Source organism: Ursus americanus, chromosome 13 (genome assembly GCF_024610735.1).
Source record: "Ursus americanus isolate L20-20 chromosome 13, mUrsAme1.1.p, whole genome shotgun sequence".
Taxonomy (NCBI): Eukaryota; Metazoa; Chordata; class Mammalia; order Carnivora; family Ursidae; genus Ursus; species Ursus americanus.
This window is the reverse complement of record NC_142139.1, coordinates 24,898,750-24,904,159: the sequence shown is the minus strand read 5'-3', so window position 1 is coordinate 24,904,159 and position 5,410 is coordinate 24,898,750. Positions and strand designations below refer to the sequence as shown.

The 5,410-nt window shown below is 36.4% G+C and overlaps 1 pseudogene; it reads left to right on the top strand.

The window, feature by feature from the left end:
- The first annotated feature begins 885 nt into the window (after positions 1 to 885).
- Positions 886 to 1,655, top strand: LOC123793138 (3-hydroxyisobutyrate dehydrogenase, mitochondrial pseudogene; annotated as a pseudogene).
- Positions 1,656 to 5,410: the final 3,755 nt, after the last annotated feature.

The window sequence follows — 5,410 nt, the reverse complement described above, 5'->3', positions numbered from 1 at the left end:
TAAGGAGAGGAGACTCAATTCACTGCTCTGACCCCCTGATCCATATGAGAACTTTCAAAACCAATCCCAGACTAATATATTCTCTATTGATTTTGATTTTTATATTATCTTAAACCCAGAGCGAGTTTATTTCCTTCTAAAAATATAGTTTAAAATGATCAAATAATACTCTATTCCCAAAGTTGCTACCAAGAAACTCTCCAAACACTAGAAAAAGTTCACAGTAGATACAGGAGGCAAACAGTAGGGGATCAGAGGAATATAAATTGAAATTTTATCAATTCATATGCCATAATTTATTCTCTTTCAAAATGATAAATATTAAACAAGTTAAACATCTCTCTAGTGAAGTCATAAGTAATAATAAAACATTCTGTTTTATCATTATATATAACATAACATAATATTAATATATATCATATATTGATATAACACTTTGTAGATTGCAAATGGCTTTATGGAATTTAATCTACATGATGATATGAGTAGGCTTTGCTACTAGATTGCCTTTAATAGCTTGTGTAATCAGTGAGTGGGCAAGCCAGGAGCGGGGAGGTTACCATGGGGAGGCAGGCCTAGGGGAGCATGCCAGGCCCTTATGGCTCCTCTCCGTGGAACTGTCTCTAGACTCCAGTATTGGAGCCACCGGCAGAGCCTGGCAGTGACCAGCCTTGCAGTGGTATGTCCTAGGTCAATGGCTTCTAAGATTTCAGTTGGATTCATTTGACAGAGCAACATGGAGAATTCAATGGCAAAAAAATCTCCTGCTATTCATTCATTATTTATGATGTGTTCTCTGATGCATACAAAGAGTTTTAAGATGTGAGTGAACAGGTAGTGTATTCCTCAGCAGATGTAGCTGAAAAAACTGACAGAATTATTACAATGTTGCTTACCAGTATCAATGTAACAGAAGGTCATTCCGGAGCAAATGAAATTCTAAAAAAAAGTGAAGAAAGGCTCACTATTAATAGATTCCAGTACCATTGATCCTGCAATTTCAAAAGAATTGGCCAAAAAAGTTGAGAAAATGGGAACAGTTTTCATGGATGCCCCTGTTTCTGGTGGTGTGGGAGCTGTTCCATCTGGGAACCTCACATTTATGGTGGGAGGAGTCAAAGATAAATTTGTTGCTGCCCAAGAGTTGCTGGGGTGCATGCGATCCAGTGTGGTGTATTGTGGAGCTGTAGGGACCACGTTGACTGCAAAGATCTACAACAACATGCTGTTAGCTACCAGAATGATTGGAACTGCTGAAGCTATGAATCTTGGAATCAGGTTAGGGCTTGACCCAAAGCTGTTGGCTAAAATCCTAAATTCGATTTCAGGATGGTGTTGGTCAAATGATACTTAGAATCCTGTACCTGGGGTGAGGGAATGGAGTTCCATCCACTAATAACTATTAAGGTGGATTTGGAGCAACGCTCATGGCTAAGAATCTGGGGTTAGAACAAGACTGCCACCACCACAAAAAGCCCAGCCCTTCCGGACAGTGAAGCCCACTAGGTCTGCAGGGTGATGGTGCAAACGGTTACTCAAAGAAAGACTTTTCCTGCATCTTCCAGTTTTTCTATGAGAGGAGGAGACTCTCTGAGTTTACCCCTTGGCTGTGGACACTATTGAAAACCAAACTTGACCTTAGAGCATCCTTATAGCTCACTCCGCAAGTAAACGGGTCAAAGGTCACCTGTCTGCTTGTGCTCGCCTAGGTCCCAGTAAACCCTAGGATTTTAACCCATTTTTAGTTGCTTATTTTTTTAACCTATTTAGCAAACATGTATTCTCTGATTTTATTTTTTTTTCTTTGCAAGTCACTGATGTTCTCTGTTAACTAGCTGATTAACCTGTCTCAGAAGTTTGATCCCTGAGTACCTTCAACTACATCATTTCATACTTCAATCAGGATATTATTTCCTTCACTTTACAAATAAAAACAAATATTTTTTCAACAGGATGAAACCTATCTTAAAGAAAAGAAATTGGTGTGAGGAAAGGAGTTAGAAAAGGGGGTAGTATAGTCAATTGCTATCTGTGTCCCTCAGGAAGTTTGTCCTGTTAACCAAGTGGTGGTATTCTTGCATTATAGAGGTTACTGATTTATTTTCCAGGAGTTGATAAAGCAAGAGAACTCTTTGCTGCATGTTTTACAATTTGGGCTCTGTTACATTATCTTAGTGTGTTCCTCTCGTAACAACTCTCAATACTCAACAAGCTTGTTTTTTATGTTTTTGCTTCCTTATACATTCTTACTATGTTTTTTTTTTTACTTCAAAAGAATGACATCTTTAGAACTGTTTCAGAGCCATGATATTTGCTCTATTATATTATTCTAAATATAACCATATGATTTTGAATTCAAGTAAGTTTCTGTGCTGATAATAAAAAAATATTTTGTGCAAGTTAAGTAATCCCTCTAGGCCTTGGTTTTCTTATTATGAAAATAGGAAATTAAAATACATTATTTTTAAGCACCTTTTTAACTAAGAAAAAATTTAAGTAAAGACAGCTAATGTTAAAGAATAAATCCCCAAAGTAGTTTGCTTTTCTTGTTACAATGTTCCAAGGTGGTATTATTTACCTTAGTTTTTTTTAAGACATTTTTAAATATCTATAAATCACATACCATAAAATTCGCCAATAGAAATTGTACAATTCAATGTTTTTTATTACATTCACAGTGTTGTTTAACCACACCACAATGTAAGTTTAGAACATTTAATCACCCCTCCCAAAACCCCATGCCCATTAACAATCACTCACATCTCAGCACTAGCAACCACTAATCTACTTTCTGTGTCTATAGATCTGCCTATTTTAGACATTTTATATGCATGGAATCATATACTATGTGGTCTTCTGTCACTAGCTACTTTCACTCAGCATGATGTCTTCAAGGTCATTCACCTTGTTGCATGTTAACATTATTTCATTTCTTTTTATTGTAAAGAATATCTAATTCTTTGAATGTATATTATGCTTATTCAACATTTGATGGACATTTGTTTTTACTTTTTGACTATCATGAATAATCCTGCTATAATATTTGTGAATAAGTTTTCGAGTGGACAAATATTATCAATTCTCTTGGATATATACCTAGAGAGAGAATTGCTGGGTCATAAGTTAGCTCTATGCTTACCATTTTGAGGAACTGTCACACTGTTTTCTATAGAAGCTGCAAGAGGAGCATCCCAGTTTTTCCACATCCTCACCATCACTTGTTATAACCTGTCTTTTTTATTATTATAACCATCCCAGTGGGTATCAAATTGTATCTCATTGTGGTTTTGATTACATTTCCCTGATGACTAATGATGTTGATCATCCTCCATGTGTTCATTTGCTATTTGTATATTTTTCTTGGAGAAATCTCTCTCTCTCTCTCTGTCTCTCTCTCTGTCTCTCTCTGTCTCTCTCTCTCTCTCTCTCTCTCTCTATATATATATATATATATATATTTATTCTGTATTTTCTTCAAAGAGTTTAGTTTCAGTTCTTACATTTAGTTCTTACATTTAGTTCTTACATTTACATTTAGTTCTTCCATTTTGAGTGAATTTTTGTGTATGGTATAAAAGAGTGGTCCAACTCCATCCTTTTATTTGTGGATATCCAATTGTCTCAACTCTAGTTCTTGAAAAGTCTATTCTTCCTCCATTAAATTGTCTTGGCGAACTTGTATAAAATCAATTGACCATAAATTTTAAGATTTTTTTTCTGACTTTCAATGCTATTGCATTGATTTATGTGTTTATCCTTAGACCAATACCACATGTCTTGATTACTGTGGTTATGTAATAAGTTTTGAAATTGTGAAATATAGATAATATGATTTATTCTTCCCTTTCAAGATTGTTTTGAGTATCTTGATCCCTTATATTTCCATTTGAATATTAGAATAAGCTGTTTCATTTCTGAAAAGAATAGCTGGATTTTGATGAGTTTGCTCTGAAAGTGTACATCAATTTGAGGAGTATTGCCATCTTAATGATTTTGTTTGTTTTTTTTTAATAATTTTTATTTTGTTATATTAGTCACCATACAGTACATCCCTAGTTTTTGATGCAATGTTCCATGATTCATTATTTGCATATAACACCCAGTGCACCATGCGATATGTGCCCTCCTTAATACCTATCACCGGCCTATCCCAATCCCCCACCCCCACCCCTCTGAAGCGCTCAGTTTGTTTCCTAGAGTCCAAGGTCTCTCATGATTCATTCCCCCTTCTGTTTACACCCCTTTCATTCTTTCCTTCCTTCTCCTACCGATCTTCCTATTTCTTATGTTCCATAAATGAGTGAAACTATATGATAACTGTCTTTCTCTGCTTGACTTACTTCACTTAGCATAATCTCCTCCAATCCGTCCATGTTGCTGCAAATGCTGTGTAATCGTTCTTTCTGATGGCTGAGTAATATCCCATTGTATATATGGACCACATCTTCTTAATCCAGTCATCTGTTGAAGGGCATCTCGGCTCCTTCCACAATTTAGCTATTGTGGACAATGCTGCTATGAACATTGGGGTGCATATGGCCCTTCTCTTCACTACGTCCGTATCTTTGGGGTAAATACCCAGCAGTGCAATGGCTGGATCATAGGGTAGCTCAATTTTTAACTTTTTAAGGGACCTCCACACTGCTTTCCAAAGTGGCTGTACCAACTTGTGTTCCCACCAACAGTGTAAGAGGGATCTCCTCTCTCCACATCCTCTCCAAAATTTGTTGTTTCCTGCCTTGTCAATTTTTGGATTCTAACTGGTGTAAGGTGGTATCTCAGTGTGGTTTTGATTTGAATTTCCCTAATGGCTAATGATGTTGAACATTTTTTCATGTGTCTGTTAGCCATTTGTATGTCTTCATTGGAAAAGTGTCTGTTCATACCTTCTGCCCATTTTTTGATTTGATTATTTGTTTCACGTGTATTGAGTTTGAGAAGTTCTTTGTAGATCTTGGACACCAGTCTTTTATCTGTAGTGTCATTTGCAAATATCTTCTCCCATTCCGTGGGCTGCCACTTAGTTTTTTTGACTTTTTCCTTGGCTGTGCAGAAGCTCTTTATCTTGATGAAGTCACACAAGTTAGTTTTTTCTTTTGTTTCTCTTGCCTTTGGAGATGTGTCATAAAAAAAGTTGCTGTGGCCGATGTCAAAGAGGTTGCAGCCTATGTTCTCCTCTATGATTTTGATGGATTCCTGTCTCACATTGAGGTCCTTCAACCATTTGGAGTTTATCTTTCTGTATGGTGTGAGAGAGTGGTCAAGTTTCATTCTTTTACATATAGCTGCCCAATTTTACCAGCACCATTTATTGAAGAGACTGTCTTTTTTCCACTGGATGTTTTTTCCTGCTTTGTCAAAGATTAGTTTCCCAAAAAGCCGTGGGTCCATTTCTGGGTTCTCTCTTCTG